General features: G+C 51.2%; 1 protein-coding gene across 3 annotated transcripts in view; it reads right to left on the bottom strand.

Annotated features, from left to right (window-relative positions):
* Positions 1–25,526, bottom strand: part of LOC135227019 (splicing factor 45-like) — a 183,278-nt gene extending 157,752 nt beyond the window's left edge. The window contains exon 1 of one of the 3 annotated variants that reach the window (XM_064266785.1): positions 25,070–25,526. The gene's annotated coding sequence lies outside the window, so the exon portion shown is untranslated. Of the gene's footprint in view, positions 1–25,000 lie in introns of all 3 variants that reach the window. The other 2 variants (XM_064266786.1, XM_064266784.1) reach the window with 2 other exon arrangements.
* Between the last annotated feature and the right edge of the window lie 555 nt (positions 25,527–26,081).

Here is a 26,081-nt window from a genome sequence, read left to right as displayed (position 1 = left end):
AAATTCTTTCCTTCAAGAAAACAAAATAAGGATTGGAGATCGACCACCTTCGATCTCTATCAAAGAGAGTGAAGGAGAAGTCTTCCTCGAAGGAAAGCTTCAATGGTGAACAGAATACTAAGACGATAGTTCAAGCCAAACTGGATATTCCCGTCCGATCTTCTCTAGTCCAGGTTGGTCGCCTACTGTGAGATAGTTTCTTCAGCAGCAGTCTTCTTCCCAATGCTAGAAATTCCAGAATTCGAGCATAGGCGAGGTTCCCGATTATCGTGTATATCGGGGATTCTCGTCTCGCTCACTTTGGACCGTGGTCTCGCGTAAGTGTTTGGAGATCGTAAAACTCGAACACTGAATGCGTTAGAAATTTCCGTAGAATTCTAAGCAGTCTTGCGAACCCCCACCGAATTCGTCAAACGATATCGGCTGGTGGTCCTCTCGATTCCCGTAGAAATCGAGAATGGGGCAGGATTCCTCCTCAACGACCGGGCTTACGTCAGGTAGGACCCGAAGGTCCCCCCGGTAGCGCAGTCCCGAACGTGGGATCTACAGAGAAATCTCTGTAGGATCCCTCCCCTTTCCCTCGTAACCGTAAGGAGAGAGGGAATGGGGAAGGAATTGGATACTCGCTCGCCTTCCCAGTGGAACTAGCAGTTGGAGAAGAGTAGGAACAGCCATCGCCTTGCGGCGATGGCCTCTCAGAGTCTGGGAAAACGTATCGTCAGAGGGTGAAAACGTTTTCCCGCGGAGGGTTACGAACTCTCACTGTAGGTAAGGGTCTGCCGCCACTGTGAACGTCGTCTGGGTGGGGCTGACGACACCTGACAGGAGAGAGCCGATACCGTCCTCCGACTCATTCCAGTCCTCGTCGAGGTCGAAACCTCTCAGGAGGACCGAAGGAGTATTCAACTACGGTGTCCGAAGACACGTAGAAACGCCGCTGTCGCAGTAGAGGAGGTGGAAGTAGCTTGATCGACCGGCCAGAACCTAGAGAGCCTTCTTGTCCGGAGACGAGAGAGACTGGTTCGAGACAGAATCGGCAAGTTCCGATCGCGGCAGACCCCACCGTCGGTTTGGGTTCCCTCTCGGCCCCAAAACGACTCGAGCAGAGAGTGGGCTCTGCTGGTGGGAGCGGCAATCCTTCCGCAAGGTCATTATGCTGACGAATCAGCTTAATGACTTCTGCAAATTCCTCTGTATCTCGGGAGTAACCGTGTCTTGCGGAGTAGGACCGTCCAGTCCCTCCAACAAGAACAGATCCCGAGATACTCCTCCTTCAGAAGGAGGAACAGCGGCAGACCCCTGACGGTCGCCTCCAGCTACTTGCGCGTATGTCCTGGTCGGTCCTAGAACCGTGCCTGGTCCATACGGCGTCATAGCGGGATCGCGCGCGGCGCACCTCTCGCGATCACTCATAGGTACCTCGCTCCTCCCGGTGTAGCCCGAGGAGGTTGAAGGTACAGGAGAGGCAGACCTGACGCTCCCCCCTAGCTCGCTGGCAGGGACCAGCGTGCTTGAGGGCTGCTGCTGATCGTCCACCCGCAGTGGCGATCGAGCAGCAGGCCTAGCCTTGCCGCTCGCCTGGGGCGAGAGGCTCGGCTGAGAACGTCGACACTGATCTCTAGCGTCAGGCGAGCTGTTTGCTGGTTACCGTCTCCGCCCGGTCCCGATGGGAGCGGCGTCAGGTGACCTGCTAGGCTCGTTGTCGCGGTGAGACCGGCGAGCGTCCTCTCGGCGCGTCGAGCCGCTGGTACCGACGACCGCGGGGACCCCTTCCTCGCCTCAACCGTGGCTGGTCAGCGACCGTCATGTCAACCCGAGCAGCCAGCTGGTCGCTGCGAGAGCGTCCACTGGCCTAGCGAGAGTCGTCTGCACGACACTCGCCAGTCTTCTGCTCCGCGCTTCGGTCTTGGCGGCGAGCGAGCGCGAGTTGTCAAGACTTTGGCTGGACGGTCTCCCGCGGGAGACCGTCCACTCGTACTTCTCGCTAACGAGAAGCCGAGGCGGATCCTGGTTTAGCGGCAGAACCGCTAGAACCAGGCGAGGAAGTGCCAGCCGAAGCTGGTACTCCTCTGGTCCCCGTCTTCTTCTCCTTGGTAGAAGAAAAGATGGGCCCTGTTCCCGAGGGAGCAGGAGGACCAGCAGAAGAGCTCCCCGAATCGCCGGAGCGAGACGGGCCCTTAGAAGGTCCCGAAGGAGCCTTCTTAGGGGGGAAAACCCGAAAAACCCGGGTTACCAGCTGGTCGCTGCAAGAGCGGCCGCTGGCCTGGCAAGAGTCACCTGAGCGTCTCTCACCAGCCTTCTGCTCCGTGCCGCGTCTTGGCGCCGAGCGAACTCTGGCGCCGAAACTTGGCTGCACGGTCTCCCGAGGGAGAACGTACACTCGGGATCTCTCGCGAACGAGAGACCGAGCCGGAACCTGGCGTAGCGGCATCGCCGCTAGCACCAGGCGAGGAAGTACCAGAGCTAACCGATACTCCTCTGGTCCCCGTCTATCTCTTCCTTACGGAAGGGGAGACGGGCCCCGCTCCCGAAGGAGCAGGAGGACCAGCAGAAGGACCCCCCGTCCCACCGGGGTGGGACGGGCCCTTAGAAGTTCCCGAAGGAGACTTCTTAGGGGGGAAGGCAGCCTTCTTCTTCTTCGGCTTATGGGCCTTAGAAGTCGAAGGGGAAGAGGCAACAGCAGACGATGAAGACGAAGATGACAGCTTCCTCTTCTCCTCTTCCTCGTCAGCTCTCGCAGGACAGTCGTCAGGTCCTCCATCCAGGAGGGAGCCGGGGCAGTTGCCGAAGCAACAGGGCCCGACTGCACCTGTCCGGAAGGACCTGGACTGGGGAAGACACACCGTGGGCAGGACCAGCATGGACAGGCACAGGAATCAGGAGCGACAGGAACAGCAACCAGCTCAGGAGCGGCAGGAACAGCGGCAGCGGTAGACCCAGAAGGGACAGCCAAGCCAACAGCGGGAATCAGCGGCAGGTACGGCAGGCCCAGCGATCGCCTCGTAGAATCATCGGCAGCCAGCGGAACCTGGGTCCTGGCGGCCGGTCCAGGGGCGAGCTGCTGGAACAGCGGAAGTCTGGGGCAGGCACACGAAGAAAACAGGCGCGGCGGCAAGCCCACCTCGGTACGGCTGCGGCCCTAGTAGCGGCAGACGGCGTCATCGACACAGCATGGGGAGTGTAGACCAGGAGGGGGGGGGAGCAGCATAAGCGGCCGTGGTAGTAGTGGAGACCGCCCCAGACCTCGCTAGACGCTGCAGCAGCCCGTGGATGCTAGGCACGCCCTGCCTCCGCGGTGGTCCATACCTGTCCAAGGTCGTCTCCCACGGATGTAGCACCTGCGGTAACATAGATAGATTAGTAAGAGGGGTTCCCTCACGAACGGGGGGAAGACATGCCCCACCCCCGAACGCAAGGAAGACCCCAAATACAAAATACAACGCAGAAGCTGAGCGGGGGCAGGAAGGAAGACGAAGAATCGGATACCAAGGGAGTCGCGGGAGAGCTTTCCGACGACTTCCTGGCAGACCTTCGCTTCCCTACCCCCGCACAGCAGTGAAAAGTAATAGAAAATGAAACAGAATACTGCCCTTGCGATTCACTTCATAGAACTTAAAGGGGAAAAGATAAATTCCCGGGTAAGAACGGAAACTTGATCCAATAATATGATGCTATCATAAAATATATATGAAAATGAAACAGAATACTGCACTTGCGATTTCATTTTCACATAAAAAAAAAAAAAAAAAATCGTAAGGATCAATTCCCGGGTAAGAACGAAATTGATCCAAGTTAAATTTCATGCAAATAAATAAATGAAAATGAAAAGAATATTGCAATTGCGAATCCACTTTCCTTGCATTCTATTATACAAAATTAAAAGGCTCGTGCCGAGCGCAATCACACTCTCGGTAACGAACGCACAGGGCAAAAATATAATGAAAAGAGTACTTACATTTTTCAATTACACACTTTCGCCCAAAATACATGACTCGGCGCGAGCGCGCCCGCCCTCGGCACCGAGACATAATTCAAGGGTTCAATTCATGAAAAGAGAGGAAATCGCCGCATCTACGGCGATAACTCCATGTTGGTTCATAATTAAGTAATGAAAATGAAAACAGTGTACTTACAGTTTCATTTTCAAGTCAAACAAACCATTAGTAGAAAACACAATAAAAACAAAGCATACGACGATGAAGCGGGCAGAGAGCGATGACGAACACGTCCTTCACACCCGCGGCCGAAAGCAAAAGTGATTTGTTTACCTCCCAGTCGCGCGGCGCGCGACGATCGGACAAGCAGTTAACTACCGTTCTCCCCTTGTTCGAAGCTTACGACCGTTCCAGCTGCCGCTAGCTACTTCCTATTGTTAAAGGACCGATGGTTTGTATTACGTATCGGAACAACTTCCCGATTCTCAAAGAAATCGATGAAGAGGAAAGAGGGATCGAAGAAAAAATTCGGGTATGTCTCTCCGCTAACTCCGAATCCTTTTAAAAATTTCTGTAAAGAAATGTCCTCAACAGCAAATAAGACGCCTTCAACAAGTCTTTTCTCTCGCAAAGCGTCCTGCCGAGCTTCCACCGAAGCGTCCTGGCGAATGTCCACAAAAGCGTCCTGCTGAGCGTCCTCAAAAGCGTGCTGGAAAGCGTCCTGCTGAGCGTCCTCAAAAGCGTCCTGCTGAGCGTCCTCAAAAGCGTCCTGCCGAGCGTCCTCAAAAGCGTCCTGCTTAGTGTCCTGGAAAGCGTCCTGCTGAGCGTCCTCAACAAAACGTCCTGCTTAGCTACGAGCGTGTCTGAGCAGAGAACACCAAGTCTTCTGAACGACGTTTCAGAGAGGAACTCGTTGAGCGCCTTGATGCATGCAAGGCCCGCCAAGAGGCGTCCTGGCGAGAGACCTTGCCAACATCTCAATGTTATGACGAACCGCGTTGTGCGTATGACATTGAATATTTTTAAGGGACGTCCTCATGCGAGTCTCCATGGAGAGCCGCACGCTGCTCCTGAAGAGTGTGAACACTAAAGGAAGACGTATGGCTTTCGTCTTCCGCAAGGTGCTTGCCGAGCGTCCTGGAGAATGTCTCTACTTATAGGACGTCGAGCACCTCCAAAAGCTTCCTCACGTCTAAATTGCCCTTCTTATGCCGACCAGAGACATAAGTTTTTTGTTTGACTGTGCAAAGCAGCTTGCCGGCCGTCAAACTTATCAGCTTGCTTTTTCGAAGTAAAGCGAACGTTACATAACGTATACGGAGCGCCATGAGGAGAGGAGACGAATACTGAGTTGCTCCTCCAAAAGGTGGAATCAAGAATGTCCTTGATTACCAAATTCTTTTGGAATGCTAGCGAGGTTGAAACAGCTTTAACTTCATGAGCGTTCACTCGCAGGAGGCTCAAATCACTCTTCTGGCAAGATGAATGAACCTCCTTAATAATGTATAAGTGATATATACATGAGCGTTCATATACATGAGCGTTCACTCGTAGGAGGCTCAAATCACTCTTCTGGCAAGATGAATGAGCCTCCTTAATAATGTATAAATGATGTATACATGAGCGGTCACTCGCAGGAGGCTCAAATCACTCTTCTGGCAAGATGAATGAGCCTCCTTAATGATGTATAAATGATGTATACATGAGCGTTCACTCGCAGGAGGCTCAAATCACTCTTCTGGCAATGAATGAGCCTCCTTAAATGTCCCTTAGGAAAAGAGCCAGTGCATTCTTCTAAAAGGGAAAATGTGGTCTCTTTACTCTTTCATCCTCTCGTGACGAGAGAGAGGACGTGAAGCGTCCTCTTCTCTAAAGCTTCTTTAGGGGGCGCGAGTCCTTCCGAGAACTCCAACCCCTGTGTGGGAGGACGCCTCGGAGGACGAGAAGCAATCCTTCAAGATCGTGCACGTGCACGATCTTAGCAGCCTGGGAAGCGTCAACAGGTTCTGCCGAAGGGACGCCAGATCGGTGGGAAGCCCCCGTAACCCTCTTGCGGCTTTCGACATGCCCTCTCCCTGAGTCATGGGAGTCCGACAGAGGTCCAGGCCTAGAGGCATTATGGGGCCGATCTGACGCCCCCTCCACAACACAAGGGGCACTACACTTCACAACACTGATTGGAGAGCGAGCACTTTAGTCTAAGATTACTTGATGTAATCCTCTAGCAGACACTTCTTCTAGGCCCGTAAGCCATACCACAGGGTTAGGCAAAATAAAATCTACAGGAGGTTAGAAGGTTCATTATTTCTAACTTAGTTTACTGTGGAGGAAAACTCCTGATTCTAACACGCTCTAAAATGCGTAAATGAATCCTCCTTCTTCCGTAATCAGTCACACATTACACTAATTACTTATGCAAAGAAACATGTAAACGTCATATATACTAAGCGAGTGTCTACCGAAAGTTCCGGTAGCCTCACCTTACCATGCAGACAACAAAGTCTGAAACTAGGCTAACTAGCTTCAGACATCAAATGCAATGAAAAAATTTACGATAGCGTATGCCTAGCCACCAATCCAAGTTAATAATCGAAAGAATAATTAGGATACTTAAGTGGCTAATGAAGTTTCAAAAATCCTAGGCGGAGGTCTGTAAACAGTTGTTTACCGACCGGCGACAGAAAAAAAATATGAATAGAAAATGGGAATAGTTCCTGATATCCGCCTCCCAGCGGCGGAATGGGTACTACCACCTGGCCGCCACTGCGTTGTGCCGCGAATTTTAAATTCTGTCGGACTTCAGAAAATACAGCTATATATATATCTGCCAGGTAAGTTTCATGACAAACATCCAAGTACAGCGAAAGTCAGCTAAACGAGTTTCGAATTCTAGCAGGGAACCAACAACGATGTTGCCGGTTCAGTGGCAGAAAAAAATCTGACAAAATGGGAATGATTCCGAGCACCAGCGCCACGGGAGCGGGGTGGCGATCACCTGAAACTACCAGTGATCTAGCGGTTGCCGCGAGTTTTGAAAATTCAACCAGTGCGAACGAGAATATAGCTATATATATCCTGCCAGGTAAGTGTCATACATGAAATATGTTTTCAAGGCAGTTTTTGAAATCCAATATGGCGGCTACCGTGTGGATGGCAGGTTCTGGTCAGTGACGGACACCATCTTTCCCAGCCTTCCCAGCACTCATTTAAACAATGTTAGCATTTATATGTAAGATTTATTGATCTTACTCAAGATTACAGTTGTAATCAGCACAATAAAACAACATTTTGTTGCCTATATTAGTGAAAGTATGAAACTTGTTATTCCCGGGGTCATGGTTTGAACTGAATTCATTTTTACCTTGTTATTGGTGGTTTTTATCCTTACTGCCATCACAACTGAAACTCCACAGTGCTTATTTGATTGTTATTATACACATTTTGGTCTCGATTCACTCCACATTGCACTTTAAACAAGTTGCTGTTCCTGGTTCCTAAGCGCGCGCGCCACAAACACAGTTACGAACAGCAGACGACGACACTGCAAAGTTTTATTCCCTAAATTGTTTACTTTACTCGTTATTTAGTTCAACTTTACTTTGTTATTTAAAAATGTTAATTTAATTCATGTCTATCATCCCTTTTCTGCAACCAAATTACCCCGAAAAATCACAGATATTTCTAAAGTAGATACAATCCAATGTTTCTAACCTTGTCGTACATCTGGCTGCCGAAAAACATAGACTACGGATAAGTGGATTATGTTTTTTTTTTTTTTTTTTTGCTAGCACTTTTCATTGATTTGAGTCTATATAGTATTTTGATTTTTTTTAATAACTGTATGCCAGAAATAAATGTAACCTTTAATGTTTGCATGCAAAGAATGGCAAAATCATCGTTGCCACATTAGTGGACCTTCACACATACGCCGATGCATTATTATAAATTGTTTCCATGAATTCTAGTTGTCATAGTAATGCAATAATGATAAAATTGCTTAATATTTATGTATAGTATATACTTTCAATACATAGGCTGATTTCACCAATTTCAACGTTTTGTGTGTAGTCTTATACCCAGTTTGGAGGGTGAAAACATACCAATTGGCAACAGAAAGAGAGAGAGAGAGAGAGAGAGAGAGAGAGAGAGAGAGAGAGAGAGAGAGAGAGAGGAAAGCGAAGGAAGGAAGGAAGGACAGGAAGGGCGGTGAAGGTGGGGGGAGAGGGTAGGTGGAGCTTTTTACGCATGTTCGTATCCATTTCTGGATAATGGAGTTTTTGTCTCTTGGTACAAGGACAAGTGTCGTTATTCTTTACGATTAGTGATTCACGATACCCTTATAAATTACGGCACTGGGTGAAATGCACCATAGCAAAATCTCATTCTGATAAGAGTGTTCGTTACAGAAATATTGCCAAAAAACGTGCTTGCACTGTCTCTGAAACCCATAGTAGGTATGCTGCTTAGTTGTCAATCAAGTTTTTTGTAATCAAGTATTTTTTACAAGCTAACTATTGTATAAATTTGTATTTTTCTTAATCAAAACATATGCCCCGCAATGCCAACTTTCCTCTTTTAACGACTTTCTGGTCATTGCAAATTCGGCCCCATTAATTTCTTATGGTGCAAAAACAGACAGAGGCCCAGGGACCGAAAGTGATTGCGTCACACTACGGCGGTAATCCGGCAGTAAAACATCTTCATATATCCAAAAAGTAAATAATAAAGATATATATACGCATTACGATTATAACAATTACATGAATAGCTGATAACAATCTGCATGAATGACTGGTAAACTGTTCTGCAAGAAAGTTGAGTATAGCAATCATAGGTACGAAAGTCAAGATGTTGTGACGTCATAATACAGGACTTAAAAGAACGATCTAATTCCGAAAAATAATTACTTAAAATTTGAGTCAGAATCGAGTAACTTTTTCAATAACAAATATTTTCAAATTAATCATCATAAATATGTAAAATATTGATGTTTTACTATTTATTTAAAAAATTATCTAAGTGCACACTTCGTCGTCGTCTTATACCAAAACAGTTGTTTACTTAAAAACGTCCTGGTAAGGGACCGTGTTCCGATTGTTGTGATTAAAGTGCCCCAGAGTCTGTGGGCACAAGTGGTGTGCGGATTTATCACAGGAAATGGGAAGTTTGTTGACACAAGCGACTCCGTAAACATCAAGATGGCGTCAATCTTTTAAAAAAAAGAAGCATAAGTAAAAATTTCGAAAGCGTTTTGGTGAGATTTCCACTGCCGTGGACACCCTTTTCACTACCCCCTCTTTAAATCTTAAAATTTGGCCTTAATTTCTAACTTTGGAGAAAATACTTACTTTGAAAGGAGAGTAGAGGTTTTTAGCTCCTTTTCTCACCAACAAGAAGTTGCGACTGATGCCGATTTCCGGTGTCAGGACACGTTATAATATGACAATTTGTCGAAAATTGCATTTTTCCTAACTATACAAACCTGAGGTCCTTTACATATAGTCCCTCCTCATGCCACCCCTCACTCTGCGTATTTTGCATGGGCCAAAAGCAAAAGTGATTTGTTTACCTCACTGTCGCGCGGCGCACGACGATCGGACAAGCAGTTAACTACCGTTCTCCCCTTGTTCGAAGCTTACGACCGTTCCAGCTGCCACTAGCTACTTCCTATTGTTAAAGGACCTCAGGTTTGTATAGTTAGGAAAAATGCAATTTTCGACAAATTGTCATTTGTTCCGATACGTAATACAAACCATCGGTCCTTTAACAATAGGAAGACTCACTTCTTGGTGGGAGGAATCTGAGTCTTTGAATGAACAGACTGGTGTTCGTCCATCCCTGGAGTGCCTCCCTGGTCGTAAGAGCGAGGGAGGGATCCAAACCTCTGTCCGATTGATCGGAGTGTGCACCGCAGGATCAATGGTCAGACCTCTGGGCCGAGTACTAAGAGAGAGGCAAGCGTATCTCTTCATACCAGCATTGTAAGAACTTGTTCCTGTACAGGAGCAAATATAAAGTCATGGGTTTGTCTCATGTAGGCATCCACTTCCTCCCCCTTGTAGGAGGAAGTGGTGGATATACGCTCCTATCCCTAATGAAAGGGATAGGATGGAGCTCGGTCGAGTAGCTTACCTGCATCAGACTCCTTTCCAGCATGGTGACGACCGTATCCCTCTGCCCACAGGTAGAGGTAGAGAAAGATGGTGAAGAGAAGCCAGCCACACTCTCATTCGCACATTCATTCTCCCAGTCATACCAGGAATCGATGCTGTTCTGCCTGCTCGGGTGCTGGGTAAGCTTACAGCTTACAGCTTACACAACGTGTTGAGCAGCCACCACAGGTCCCAAGGAAAAAGTATCCAAGGACTTGTGGGCAATATCCGAAGGTAGAAGGACGTGAAGGTGGTCTGGTTGGCCCAGACACCTGCCTTCAGGACCTGCGCCACGGAGAAGTTCTTACGGAACGCTAAGGAGGGTCCAATACCTCTGACTTCATGGGCTCTCGGTTGGAGCGTACGGATGTCGTCACTACCATCAGCCTCGTACGCTCTCCTGATCACCTCACGTAGCCAGAAAGAAAGCGTGTTCTTGGATACTTCTTTCTTGGTAACCCCAGTGCTAACGAAGAGGCGTCGACACTCAGGCCTGAGGTGTCAAGTTCTCTTCAGATAGCGCCGTAGCGCTCTCACAGGACAAAGCAGCATCTCATCCATATCATTATCGGTGAAGTCCAATAGGGAGGGGATCGTGAAAGAATCGAACCTGTCGTCAGGGATCGACGGATTCTGAGTCTTAGCTACGAAGTTCGGGACGAAATTGAGCGTCACAGATCCCCAGCCCCTGGTGTGTTTAACATCGAAAGACAGACCATGAAGTTCCCCTACTCTCTTCGCCGATGCCAGGGCCAGCAAGAAGAGGGTGCTGAGGGTCAGATCCCTGTCTGACGACTCTCGGAGTAGCTCGAAGGGTCTTCGAGTCAAACTCCTAAGGACGAGAGTCACATCCCACGCAGGGGGCCTGAGTTCCCTGGGTGGGCAAGACCTTTCGAAGCTCCTCATAAGCAAGGAAATCTCGAACGAATTCGAGATATCCAGTCCCCTCAGTTTTAGGACCAGGGCCAGGGCAGCTCTGTATCCCTTGACTGTGGGTACTGAGAGGAGCTTCTCTTGGCAAAGAAACACGAGGAAATCCGCTACCTGCTGAAGAGTGGCTCTGAGAGGAGACAGACCCCGTCTACGACACCAACCACAGAAGACGGCCCACTTCCCCTGGTACACAGCTGCAGAGGACTGTCGGACGTGTCCAGCCATCTCTGTTGCTGCGCTACGAGAAAAGCCTCTCGTTCGCAAGAGATGGTGGATAACAGCCAGCCGTGAAGTTGAAGGGACTGGACTGCTTGGTGATACCGTTCTACGTGTGGCTGGGCTAGAAGGTTGTGCCAATGGGGCAGCTCTCTCGGTGCTTCCGCAAGAAGAGCCAGCAGGTCCGGATACCAAACGACCTGAGGTCGTTTGGGAGCCACCAGGATCATCCTGAGATTCGGGGAGGTCAGCGCTCGGCTGATCACTTTCCGAATCAGACAGAAGGGAGGAAAGGCGTAGACGAAGAGGTTGTCCCCGGGGTGTTGGAGAGCGTCCTCTGCAGCTGCCCATGGGTCCGGCACGGCTGAAAAGAAAACCTGAAGTTTTCTGTTGTGCCGGGTAGCGAACAGGTCTATGACCGGTCGCCCCCACAGGTTGAAGAGCCTTTCCGCCACATCTGGGTGTAGAGACCACTCGGTTCCTATCACCTGATCCCGACGGCTGAGCTTGTCCGCTACTACATTCCTCTTGCCTGGAATGTAGCGTGCTGACAGCTCTATTGAGTGAGCCGTGGCCCACTCGTGCACCTGCACGGTCAACTGGTGTAGCGGAAGAGACACTAGGGCCCCCCTGCTTGTTGACGTATGCCACTACTGTGGTGTTGTCGCACATCAACACCACCGAGTGTCCCATCAAGCGGTCCTGGAATTCTTGGAGAGCGTAGAACGCCGCCTTGAGTTCCAGGACATTGATGTGAAGGTGCTTGTCGTGATGGTCCCACACACCTGCAGCCAGCAACTCCTCCAGGTGTGCGCCCCATCCCTTGGTCGATGCGTCTGAGAACAGCAGCATCTCCGGGGGGGGAGTGCAGATGGGCACTCCTTTTAAGAGGTTCCTGTCGTCGAGCCACCAGGCTAGGTCCTGCCTCACCTTCTCCGTGAGAGCAACGGGGAAGTGAGGTGGATCCTTTGCCTGAGACCAACTCTCCCTTAGTCTCCACTGGAGAGACCGCAGGTGAAGACGCCCGTGAGGGACTAACTTCTTGAGTGACGACAGGTGGCCGATCACAACTTGCCATTGCTGAGCTGCCTGTTCCTGCCGAGACAGGAACCGGCCGGCTGCCTCCCTGAATTTGCTGATCCGCAAGTCTGCGGGAAAGACTTGCCCTGCTACCGTGTCGATCAGCATACCCAGGTACTTCATCTTCTGCTTGGGTTCGAGATCGGACTTCTCGTAGTTTATCACAATCCCTAGATCGTGACAAAACTTGAGGAGTCGATCCCTGTCCTGTTGCAACTGCGAGCGGGAGCTCGCTAGGACCAGCCAATCGTCGAGATACCTCAGAAGACGTATCCCGTGCGAATGGGCCCAAGCCGACACCAGAGTGAACACTCGCGTGAACACCTGTGGGGCGGTTGACAGACCGAAACAAAGTGCCCTGAATTGGTACACCGTCCCGTCGAAGATGAAGCGGAGGTACTTTCTGGAGGACTGATGGATGGGTATTTGAAAATACGCGTCCTTCAAGTCCACTGAAAGCATGAAATCGTTCCCCCTGATCGAGTCGAGCACGGATCGTGCTGACTCCATCGCGAACCGAGTCGTGCGAATGAAACGGTTCAGGGGAGAGAGGTCTATCACCGGACACCAGCCCCCCGTTGCCTTCTCCACCAGGAAAAGGCGGCTGTAAAAGCCCGGTGACTGATCCTCTACGATTTCTACAGCTCGTTTCGTCAGCATGGTCTTGATCTCCTGTCGAAGAGCGTTGTCCTTTGATGAACCCCGGACATAGGTTTGTAGATGGACCGGTTTGGAGATGAGGGGGGGCCGAGATTCGAAGGGTAGTAGATATCCCTCCCGAAGGACGTCTACTATCCAGGTCTCGGCGCCGTAGCGTTGCCAAGTTGCCCAATGGCTGGCCAGGCACCACCCCATTTCCGGCAACAGGTGAGGGGGAACGCGGTCCCTAGCGTTTCCCACCTCGCTTCGACTTCTTCCCACCACCTCCTCGGGGAAAGGAGGTCTGGGAGGAGGGCTGGTTACGGCCTCCTTTCGCAGAAGTCGAAGCAACAGGAGTCTTCACACGGGGCTTAGACGGGGCAACCGTCTTAGCAGCCGTGGAAGCGCCAGCTAAACTCTTAGGCTTAGCCACAGTTACTCGAGGTTGCCCAGAAACCTTCGAGACTGCCTGGTGAACCAAGCGGTCACTGTCATCAGTGCGCCGCCTCTCCACCGCAGCGTCCACCATCTCTCCGGGAAAGAGAGCGGTGGAACTCCTAATGGGTCCGTTACGAAGACCAAGTGCCGCCTCACACCCAGCCCCCTTGGTCACTCGGGTAAGGACTGCGTCCCTACGACGAAGAACCAAGTTGGCCCACAGGTTAGCAGTCTGATGGGCGAGGTAAGAGATAGCTCTTCCTCCAGACTGGCTCAGTCTCCTGAACGACGGGTCGTCTTCGAGAGCAGAGCTCCCAGAGCCGGCCGCGACTTTGGATATTGTGAGGGACCACAAATCCAACCAAGAGACTGCCTGGAATGCTGCCATAGTGGTAGATTCCAGGGCGAGTGCCTCCTGCTGCGAGAACCAGAGGTTCTCCGACAGGGACACACCTGGAGTCAGCCTCGCTAACTCCAGGTTAACCTGTTTAGGCGGTATAGGTTCTTCCAATGGCACATAAAAACGCCTCTGACGCTGTAGAGGAGGTGGAAGCAGCTTGGAAGACCGACCGGACTTCAGCGAGTCCTCTCGCCCTGAGACGAGATTCTCCACTTGGTCCAGGACCAAGTCTGCAAGCTCCGATCGCGGCAATCCCACCATCATCTTGGGTTCCCTCTTCGGGCCCCAAAAATGACAATTTGTCCAAAATTGCATTTTTCCTAACTATACAAACCTGAGGTCCTTTTACAATAGGAAGGTACTAGCGGCAGCTGGATAGGTCGTAAGCTTTCGAACAAGGGGTTCGGTAGTTAACTGCTTGTCCGACAGGCGCGCGTCGCGCGACTGGGAGGTAAACAAATCACTTTTGCTTTTGGCCCAAGCAAAAACTGCAGAGTGAGGGGTGGCATGAGGTGGGACTATGTGTAAAAGGACCTCAGGTTTGTATAGTTAGGAAAAATGCAATTTTGGACAAATTGTCATTTGTTCCGACACGGCATACAAACCTTCGGTCCTTTTACAATAGGAAGACTCACTTCTTGGTGGGAGGAATCTGAGTCTTTTGTGAACAGACTGGTGTTCGCCCAACCTTGGAATGCCTCCCTGGTCGTAAGAGCGAGGGAGGGATCCAAGCCTCTGTCCGATTGATCGGGGTGTGCACCGCAGGATCAATGGTCAGACCTCTGGACCAAGTACTAAGAGAGAGGCAAGCGTATCTCTTCGTACCAGCAAACAAGAACAAGTTCCTATTTGCAAGAGGCAACATAAAGTTATGGTTTGTCTCTTGTTGGCATCCACTTCCCCCCCCTTGTAGGAGGAAGTGGTGGATATTCGCTCCCATCCCTAGTGAAAGGGATAGGATGGGGCTCTGTCGAGTAGCTCACCGGCATCTCGTCCTTATCCAGCAAGGTGATGACCGTATCCCTCTACCCACAGGTAGAGGGGAGAAAAAGATAGGAAGAGAAGCCAGTCACTCTCTCATTCACTTATCTATTATTACAGCACACCAGGACTCGATGCTGTTCAGCCTGCTAGGGTCTGGGTTAGCTACACAACGTGTTGAGCAGCCACCACGGGTCCCAAGGAAAACGATCCAAGGACCTGTGGGCAATATCCAAAAGGTAGAAGGAGGTGCCAGTGGTCTGGTTGTACCAGACCCCTGCCTTCAGTACCTGCGCCACGGAGAAGTTCTTGTGTAACTCGAGGGAGTGTACTTCTAGGTCATCTTGGTGCTGACGAAGAGTCTTCAACACTCAGCCTGGGATGTCGAGTTTCTTCAGAAAGCGCGGTCGCGCTTTGCACAGGACAAGCAGCATCTCCTTCGCATCGAAGGCGGTGAAGTCCATTAGGGAGGGGATTGTGAGGACTCTAACCGATCGTCAGGAACCGAAGGGTTCTGAGTCTTCGCTACGAAGTCGGTACGAAATCAAGCGTCACAAATCCCCATCCCCTGGATGCTTGACTTCGCAGGAAAAGTCATGCAATTACCTCAGAGGAAAAGAAGGGAATGGTCGTATGACCTATCCCTCTTCTCGACTTCGGTGATGTCCTGTACCCATACTGGTCTATCCGTCTGCAGCGAAGTGTCTCACATTCTCCTATCCCCATGCAGTGAAGTTCTTCTCGTAGTGGATAGGACACCGACACTCAATGGTGGGTGTCGATGGTATGGGTACTGTGACAAGCCGTTAGGACGAAGAAAAGACTGTTATGGAACAACCGAACTAAGTCCACAGCGAAGTTCATAACTGACTTGGGCGCTCTGACAGCTGCCGACTGACTGCGTTCGGTAGGAGGCAAGTTGTCCAAGCACCCGAGCAAGTCACGTGACCTTCGCCTTAAAAGGTAGGGTTATGCCAAGAGACTAAACAAATAATTTGTTCGTCACCGATGCCAGCAGGCGAGGTGATGATTCTCTTAAGGCATGTGCCCAACAGGCGAAAGTCAATTGCCTTCTAGAGACCGAGGTCCCTGATGGCAAGATATCTCATAGTATAGTTGATTCTCAGCTAAGGAAAAACAACACTATGTGTCGTTGAAGACGAAGGTGTACAGAAAAAGCAACCTACGTCTTCATAGCTGAACCGCGAGAAGGATTCTCAAGATTCTGAACCTGTGCTACAAAGACTGAGAACGCTAACCGCTATTCATTGCTGTCGGTGAGGATCGTAGTTGCAATAAAAGCGGAGCGCTTTTCAGTAATGAAGAGACAGGGAAATACTGCCTGAAGAACTGCTTCTCATGGGCTGAACATTTGGAAGTAGAGCTGTCAGGTCGGAGAGTAGGCGATGTCTTCTGACACATCTGTTAATTCGGGGCGAGCAATGAATAATTGCACACCTACGAATACGAGATATTTTGAAGACAAACTCAGATGTCTGCAAAAATCATTCGCATTATCGCGGTGCGATGCAGCGGGAGACTAGTACAGACTTCTGTTACCGTGCGGTAAACAGAAAGATGAAAGAGTCCAAGAGATATCTCTGTTGAAAAATTCTCGCAATGTCGAAGGCGATGAAATCGAGCGTCACAGCAGTAGATGGTCCTTCATTATTGCGAGAATCCCCGTTAATCAGAGACCTAAGTCCATGATTGTTGGGCAGAGATACGGTTCGGTAGTCATCAAAACCAGGGAGAGAGAGACGTAACCCGACCGTGCATCTCCGAGACCTAGCTGATACTGAGCTGCTATCAGGCAGTTCAATACGCAGTAGCTCTCGGTGACTCGTCATCCTGAGTTGCCAGGTAATCCATTATTCCACGAAGGAATGCGTTCGGCTAGAACCATCGAGCATAAAGAATACGCTCGAGCAATTATATTTAAACGAAACGGATTCGGTAAATACAAAAGCTGATTTGGTGTTGTCATGACAATACCAAGTATCTAAAATCGAAACTGATAACTGCTGGGAGGTTGCAGGCAACCCCGAGTTGCAGTTCAATTAAGATACAATTCGTCTCGGTCACAAACCGTAGAGTTAACTACGGTATGCGCCTACCCCCCGGACAATTCAACTGTTAAAAGAATCATGTCGCGAGGGTAATATACGTAGTATATTTGTAGGTTCTGTACCACGACCTCCATCCTAAATTCTTTTCCTCTCAAGGAATGAGAATAAGGATTGGAGATCGACCGCCTTCGTTCTCTAGTCAAGAGAGTGAAGGAGAAGTCTTTCCCAAAGGAAAGCTTCAATGGTGAACAGAATACCGAAGACAATAGTTCAAACCAAACTGGAAGTTCCCGTTCGTTCTTCTCTATTCCAGGTTAATCGCCTACTGTGAGATACTCTTCTTTCAGCAGCAGTCTTCTTCCAAATGCTAGAAATTACAGGAATTCGAGCATAAGCGAGGTTCCCGATTATCGTGTAACAATTATCGAGATTCTCGCTCACTTTGGACCGTGGTCTCGCCTAAGTGTTTTGGAGATCGTAAAAAACTCAAACACTCTGAGTGCGCTAGAAATTCCGTAGAATTCTAAGCACTCTGCGAAACCCCCCACCGAATTCGTCAAACGATATCGGCTGGTGGTCCTCTCGATTCCCGTAGAAATCGAGAAAGGGGCAGGATCCCTCCCTCAACGACCGGGGCTTACGTCAGGTAGACCCGAAGGTCCCCCCGTAGCGCAGCCCCTAACGTGGGATCTTACAGAGAAATCTCTGTAGGATCCCTCCCCTTTCCCTCGTAGCCGTAAGGAGAGAGGGAATGGGGGAGGAATTGGATACTGGCTCGCCTTCCCAGCGGAACTAGCAGTTGGAGAAGAAAAGGAGCAGCCATCGCCTTACGGCGATGGCCTCTCAGAGCCTGGGAAAACGTATCGTCAGGAGAAACGTTTTCCCAAGGAGGGTTTACGAACTCATACTGTAGGTAAGGGTCTGCCGCCACTGTGAACGTCGTCTGGGTGGGGCTGATCGACACCTGACAGGAGAGAGCCGATACCGTTCCTCCGACTCATTCCAGTCCTCGTCGAGGTCGAAACTCTCAGAGGACCGAAGGGGTATTCAAATACGTGTCCGAAGACACGTAGAAATGCCTCTGTCGCAGTAGAGGAGGTGATGTAGCTTGTTCGACCGGCCAGAACTGAGAGAGCCTTCTTGTCCGGAGACGAGAGACCACCTGGTTCAACACAGTCGGCAAGCTCCGATCGTGGCAGACCCACCGTCGATTTGGGTTCCCTCTCGGGCCCCAAAACGACTCGAGCCGAGACGTGGCTCTGCTGGTGGAGCGGCGATCCTTCCCCGAGGTCGTTGTGCTGACGAATCAGCGCCATAACCTCGGCAAAGTTCCTCTGGATCTCGGAAAGTCACAGCATCTTGCAGAGTAGGACCGTTAAGCCTTCGAACTTCGAACAAGAGCATATTCCGAGAACCTTCCTCCTAAGAAGGGAACAGCGACAGCCCTCTCGGTCTTCTTCATCCACTTGCGCATACGTCCTGGCCGGTCCAAGAACCGTGCCTGGCACGTAGGGCGTCGTGGTGGGATCATGAGGGGCGCACCCCTCACGATCACTCCTCAATACCTCGCTCCTCCCGGTGTAACCCGAGGAGGTTGAAGGTACGGGAGAGGCAGACCTGACGCTCCTTCCTCGCTCGCTGGCAGAACCAGCAGGCTTGGAGGGCTGCAGGCGATCGTCAACCCGCGGTGGCGATCGAGCTGCAGGCCTGGTCGAACCGTCTCGCTGTGGAGAACGGCTGACTGAGCACAGCGGCCCCGATCTCGAGTGTCAGAAGAGCTGGTGCTGGTTGCCGTATCCGATCGCTCTCTGTGAGAGCGACGGTCAGGCGACCTGCAGGCTCCACTGTCACAGTGAGACCGGTGCTTGTCCTCACGGCACGTCACGTCGCTGGTTCCAGCCGTGGCTGGCACCGGCGAACGTGGGGACCTCTTCCCAGCCTCAGCCCGTGGCCGGTCGTGGACCGTCACATCCCCGGGTAGCCAGCTGGTCGCCGCGAGTAGCGAGAGCTGGTCTGGTGAGAGTCGCGTGAGCGGCTGTCACCAGTCTTCCGCCCCGTGCCGTGAACCTGACGCTGAGCGGGCTCAGAGGTCTGGTTCCTGGCTGCACGGTCGCTGGGTAGGCGACCGTACACTCGGTACCTCCCGCGAACGAGAGGCCGAGACGGACCCTGATGCAGTGGCAGAACCACTGACACCAGGCGAGGAGTACCGGTGTTTAGCCGTACCCCACCTCTGGTCCTAGTCTATTTCCTTGCGGAAAGAAGAGACGGGCCCCGCTCCCGAAGGAGCAGGAGGACCAGCGGAAGGAACCCTCCCGTCCCACCGAGGTGAGACGGGTCCGAGAAAGCTCCCGAGGGAGACTTCTTAGGAGGGAGGAGGCAACCTTCTTCTTCCTCGGCTGTGAAGCCTTAGAAGTCGAAAGGGGAAGAGGCGGCAGCCGACGACGATGAAGAAGATGAAGCCGACGACGACGACACCTTCCTCCTCTTCTTCGTCAGCTTCCTCAGGACAGACATAAGATCTGCTATCCAGGCAGAGCCGGGGCTGCTGTAGCCGAAGCCACAGGGCCCGGACGCACCTGTACAGACAGACCAAAGTCTGGGGTAGTACCACCCACGAACAGGAACGACGTCCAGCAAGGTATGGGCATCTCAGGAACAGCAGGCACAGCCAGCACAGCATCGGTTAGGGACAGGCCAGCGCAGCGGAACGGCAGGGACAGCCAGCGCAGCAACAAGCAGGGACAGCCAGCGCAGCAACGGCAGGGACAGCCAGCGCAGCAACTGCATGGACAGTCAGCCCAGAATCGGCAGGTACGGCAGGCAGCACCGAAAAAGAACAGGAAGTGAGCAGCAGCCAGCAACATCATGGGTACCGGCGGCAGGTCCAGGGGGCGAGCTCTAGGGCAGCGGAAGTGTGGTCGCGGCAGCGCGGCAACCCACGAGCTGGCGGCGGCCACGCCCCCCTCTCGGATACGGCGAACGGCTGTAGGCAAGACTGTTTACCACGTGAGGCGAGTACACCAGGTGAGGAGGGACGTTCGTCACCTGGAGCGTGGTCACCACTCCATGGGTGACCGCAGTAGGCCCAGACATAGAACCGCAGCCCCTGGACACTAGCACGCCCTGCAAATCGAAGGACGCCCATACCTCACCAAGGTCCACCCTCGTGGCAATAGCACCTGCGGAAATAACAGTAGTAGTGATTAGTGGGGGGAAGTCCCCTCGCGCGGGGGGGGTGAGCCCCACACCGAACGAGCGGAAGACCCCGAATACAATTGTACATCGGGCACCGAGCGCCCTCCCCCGCGCTCGACGGATCGGGCGAGGAGAAGAACCCAGATAACCTCCCCCCCCGAAGGGGAAGGGCCATCTGTGGGAGCTGAGCGGGGGGGGGGGGGGGGGGGGGGGGGGGGATTCTCGTTCCCCACCCCCGCACAGCACCCATGTACCCAACAATAATAATAAGAGCCCGAGAGCAATCGTGCCCTCGGCCCGAATGCAAGGGCATAAGGATCAATTCCCTGACTGAGCGGAACTTGAACCAAATAAATATTGATGCAATCAATAATAAAAGGAATAAAATGAAAAAGAATCTTGCATTACGATTCACTTCACAATGAATAAGGGCTCGGATCGAGCGCATTAGTAAAAGGATCCATTCCCGATTATGAACGGAAACCTTGATCCATAATGAATTGATGCAATCAAAATATATATGAAAAATGAAAAAGAATACTGCGCTTGCGATTTCACTTCAAACAAAATAAAAAGGGGAAGGATCAATTCCCGGGAAATAGCGGAAACATTGATCCAAGTAAATAATGCAATCTCAATAAAATACGAAAATGAAAAATAACTGCACTTGTGATTTCACTCATTCAAATAAAAAGGGGAAAGGATCAATTTCCGGGTAAGAGCGGAAACTGATCCAAAATGAGTATTGCTACAATCAAAATAAATATATGAAAATGAAAAAGAATACTGTACATGCGATTCCACTTCCATACAGAATAAGTTTTCGTGCCGAGCGCATTCGCTCGGCAACGAGCATACAGGTCAAAAAAAAAAATATAAATGAAAAGGGCACTTACTTGCAATTTTCATCTACACATTTCCAACCAAAATATAAGCTCGGAGCGAGCGCTCTCCCGCCCTCGGCACCAAGCATACACAATACGAGGATCATTTCTGGGAAAAATGAATTCCCGCACTTACGCCCTTCAGTCCCGGCACTCGGGTAATCGGAGGGCGTGGAGAAACCAAGATCCTTTAATTCACAATTGAATTCAATGGAAATAAATATGAAATGATTGTACTTACAATTCAGTTTCACTAGATAAATAGAAAAAGAAAAACACAACCATGCGAAAGCAACGACGATGAAGCGGGCAGAGAGCGATGATACACGTCTACACGCCAGCAGGCCGAAAGCAAAAGTGGTTTGTTTACCTCCCAGTCGCGCGCGCGCGCCTGTCGGACAAGCAGTTAACTACCGAACCCCTTGTTTGAAAGCTTACGACCTATCCAGCTGCCGCTAGTACCTTCCTATTGTAAAAGGACCGAAGGTTTGTATGCCGTGTCGGAACAATGACTCGAGCCAGGACGTGGGCTCAGAAGGTGGTAGCGGCGATCCTTCCGCAAGGCCATTATGCTGACGAATCAGCTTAATGACTTCTGGAAAGTTCCTCTGTATCTCGGGAGTAACTGCGTCCTGAGGAGTAGGACCGTCCAGTCCCTCCAGCAAGAACAGATCCCGAGACACTCCTCCTTCAGAAGGAGGAACAGCGACAGACCCCTCGCGGTCGCCTCCAGCTACTTGCGCATACGTCCTGGCCGGTCCTAGAACCGTGCCTGGTGCGTACGGCGTTGTAGCGGGATCACGAGAGGCGCACCCCTCGTGATCACTCCTAGGTACCTCGCTCCTCCCGGTGTAACCCGAGGAGGTTGAAGGTACTGGAGAGGCAGACCTGACGCTCCCTCCTCGCTCGCTGGCAGGACCAGCGTGCTTGGAGGCCTGCGGCTGATCCCTAACCCGCGGTGGTGATCGAGCTGCAGGCCTGGCCTTGCCGCTCAAACCTGAGCAGAGGCTCAGCTGAGGGGAACGTCGACCCCTGATCCCGAGCGTCAGGCGAGCTGTTGCTGGTTGCCGTCTCCGCCCGTCCCAATTGGGAGCAGCGGTCATGGCGAACCTGCTAGGCTCGCTGTAGCGGTGAGACCGGTGGTGAGCGTCCTCGGTCGGTGCGTCGAGCCGCTGGTACCAGCCGAGGCTGGTACCGACGGCTGCGGGGACCCCTTCCTCGCTGGTCGCTGCGAGAGCGTCCACTGGCCTGGCGAGAGTCGTCTGCACGACTCTCGCCAGTCTTCTGCTCCGCACCTCGGTCTTGACGGCGAGCGAACTCGGGCGTCGAGACTTTGGCTGCACGGTTTCCCGCGGGAGACCGTACACTCGGTACTTCTCGCGAACGAGAATCCGAGGCGGATTCTGGTTTAGCGGCAGAACCACTAGTAACAGGCCAGGAAGTGCCAGCCGAAGCTGGTACTCCTCTGGTCCCCGTCTTCTTCTTCTTTGCAGAAGGAGAGACGGGCCCTGTTCCCGAGGGGAACAGGAGGACCAGCAGAAGAGCCCCCCGAATCGCCGGAGCGAGACAGGCCCTTAGAAGGTCCCGAAGGAGCCTTCTTAGGGGGGGGAGGAGGCAGCCTTCTTCTTCTTCGGCTTGGTAGCCTTAGAAGTCGAAGGGGAAGAGGAGGCAGCAGACGACGAAGAAGATGATGAAGACGACGACAACACCTTCCTCTTCTTCGTCAGGCTTCACAAGACAGACGTCAGGTCTTCCATCCAGGAGGGAGCCGGGGCAGTTGCCGAAGCAACAGGGCTCGACTGCACCTGTCCGGAAAGACCTGAGCCTGGAGCAGCACCACCAACAACAGGAACGACTGGAACAGGAACAGCAGGAACAACAGGAGTGTCAGCGTCTGGAACAGCGGGAGCGGCAGGCACAGCAACAGGTACGGCAGCAGCAACAGGGGAGCCAAGCGTCTTGTCGGCAGCTACCTGCATTCTAGGTACTGGCGGCAAGTCTAAGGGAGAGCTTTTAGGGCAGCGGAAGTCCGGGGTCGGCAGCACAAAGAACCCAGGTGGCGGTGGCACGCTTCTCCTCGACACGGCAGCGAGAGCCTTTGAATCGCAGCTGTCGGTGTCACGGTCGTCACGTGTGGCGTGTAGACTAAGTGTGGAGGCATGCCATAGGCTGGAGTTGTGATCGTAGTAGTGGTAGTGGTCACCACACCATGTGTGACCACTGCCGACACCGCCAACCGCTGGATTAGCCCCTGGATGCTCGGCACTCCCTGCAATCCCAGCAACTCCCACACCTGTCCCAGGTCGTCCTTCACTGGCGGCACACCTGCGGAAGCAACAGTCGGGTGAATTAGAGGGGTTCCCTCGCGCTTGGGGGGAGACGAACCCCACCCAGAGCGGACGGAAGACCCCGAGTACAACTGTACATCCGGGTAGCGAGCGCCCTCCTCCACACTCGACGGATCAAGTGAGGAGAAGGACTCTGCTAACCCCCCCGCAGGGGAAGGCGCAAAACGTGGGGGCTGACCAGGGGGCAAGAAGGAAGACGAGGTATCCATTACCAAAGGAGTCGCTGGAGAGCTTTCTGACGACTCCTTTGTAGGCCTACGTCTCTTCCTGCCCTCGTACAGAACCCACTGCGCCTCGGACCAATTAACACACGTTACACAAGGTTCGGTTCGGGAGCATTCTCGCCCCCGACACCGTGTACATAGTTCATGTGGATCCACATCCACAAAGGAGCGAAATCCACCGCATTTACGCCCCTCCAGCCCAGGACACACTCTACGGGCGACCGGGGGGCGCGGCGAAAGCTCCATCTCTTGATCCATTGTTTATGAATAAATGTAATAAACAAAAATGAAAGTACTGTACTTACAATTTCATTCACTACACAAACAAACCAGAAAGAGGGCTGATATGAAAACCAAAGCATACGACGAGTAGCGGGCAGAGCGATGACGAACATGTCTTGTCACACCAAGGCCGAAAGCAAAAGTGATTTGTTTACCTCACTGTATCGCGACGATCGGACAAGCAGTTAACTACCGTTCTCCCCTTGTTCGAAGCTTACGACCGTTCCAGCTGCCGCTAGCTACTTCCTACTGTTAAAGGACCGATGGTTTGTATTACGTATCGGAACAAGTACTTTTTCGGAGAGTGGCAAGCATTGATCGTACATGGCCTGCTGAAGGCCATGCGGTGTTTTACCCTGTTTTGGGAGGAGAGGAAAGTAGAGGTCTTAAGATGTTGCTCCCACGACCTATGACTCGTGACTGGTGCCTTTCTCCAGTGCCAGTTAGTGTTAAAGTACTTTCTCTGAAGGTGGGTCCGAACACGGTTAAGGCGGCTGCAGCTAGTCCTCTCAGTTGTTTACCCTACCTTCTTTTGACCCCCTCCAATTGTTAGAGGATTTCGCATTCATGGGACCCTTCCTTGCAGTACGTGCAGAGTTGTTAAGCTACTTAGAAATAAACCATAAAAACACCACACTTTGTGTTGGGCAATGATAAGCCTAGTGAGGGCTTGACAATTAGGGTAAAAAACCGCATGGTACAGGGGTGGACCATGTACGATCAATGTGTACAACCCTAAGAAAAGTACATTAGGTATAACGCGTCCTGACACCGGAGTAGAGGTCTTTAGCTCCGTTTCTCACCAACAACAAGTCGCGTCTGATGCCCATCTCCTATGTCAGGACACGTTATACCTAATGTACTTTTCTTAGGGTTGTACACATTGATCGTACATGGTCCACCCCTGTACCATGCGGTTTTTTACCCTAGCTACGTAGGCTAATAGTACTAGCTAGGTAGGTACCTGTAGCTTTGGTCTACATTATGCATCATGACTCTCCAAATGTCGAGAAACAGTGAACGCCTGCAGGACAAAGAGAAACATTGGAGTGGTGCATCCCACTACAAATAAGGTCATACCTAAATATACTAGCCATGGGTTGGATAGGTTAGCTTGTTATCTGGCCTGCCTACCTAGGTACTTGCCTACCTACTACCTATCTGAAAGATAGTAGTACTACCTAAATCTGTGCCCATTTATAGAATATCCATGACACTTACGGTGTATTTACTCCTGAGAATTTTCCTGTATGAGCAGGTATGCAGTCGGTACTAGGTATAAGCACTTACGGAACTCAAACAAGACGTTCACAATTCTGTAACAAGCTAAGCAAGTAGTAGTTACCGAAAGACAGGCCAGTCGCTACAACAACAACAGTGGAGATAGTAGTTGTAGTAGTAGTATTAATGAAAAGTGTGGCGGACCCTTTAACGGCACTCCAACTTTCGCCAAGTACCACTCCTATGGTTTATTTGGTTGTCAACACTAGACTTCCTTCTTTTTCGTCAACTGTCTTTGAAATACAACAAATATCATTGGTGTTAAAAGACCTTTGTTTCTGATCGTTAACGGAATCAAAATATGTAAAGCATTTTGAAAATTATAATGATTACTGCTGGTGATATTGTGCTACATAGACTAGTGCTGCCACGACGAAGGGAAAAGAGAGGATTGCGGTTATTGGAACTGAAGATCGATGTAGACAAGGTCTATGTAAACGTTTATCCGTCGAACGGTCGCAGGTAACCTGACAGTTAAGGCCCCCATACACTGAACGATTGTCTGAACGACTGTCTGTATCGTTCACAAAAACAGTACGTGTGGGCTTGTCTGAATGCAGAAGTGGGCGGAGCTTCGTGTCTGAACGATCTTAGCTGAAATTTGTCAAAACCAGGTTGCTGGTTCGCGACTTGAGTCTGTCATACATAGATAGTTCAATGTATGGGTTTGTCTGATGATATAACGCTATCGCGCGCATCTCTTTTAGAGATGATGCCATGTCTTCTCGAGACAAAATCTTTAAGATTGAAGTCGTTGCGGAGATCGTTCATACTGTCTGAACAGTGTGCGTATGGGTCGATAACGACAATCGTTTAGACAGTCGTTCAGACAATCCAAGGCTAATCGTTCAGTGTATGGGATCCTATAAACCTGATCGTGAATACCTACCTGGCTTTGGTATTGATGGCATACATACGACATAAAAAGCTAGCCTGGGCACGCATATTTCTCTTTCATTGTTGGGCATTGGAACGGAAACTTAGAGAATGTAGATTACAATAAAATAATATTTTTTTACTG

This window comes from Macrobrachium nipponense, chromosome 15 (assembly GCF_015104395.2).
Source record: "Macrobrachium nipponense isolate FS-2020 chromosome 15, ASM1510439v2, whole genome shotgun sequence".
In the NCBI taxonomy this organism is placed as follows: domain Eukaryota; kingdom Metazoa; phylum Arthropoda; class Malacostraca; order Decapoda; family Palaemonidae; genus Macrobrachium; species Macrobrachium nipponense.
This window is presented reverse-complemented; position numbering and strand designations above follow the sequence as displayed.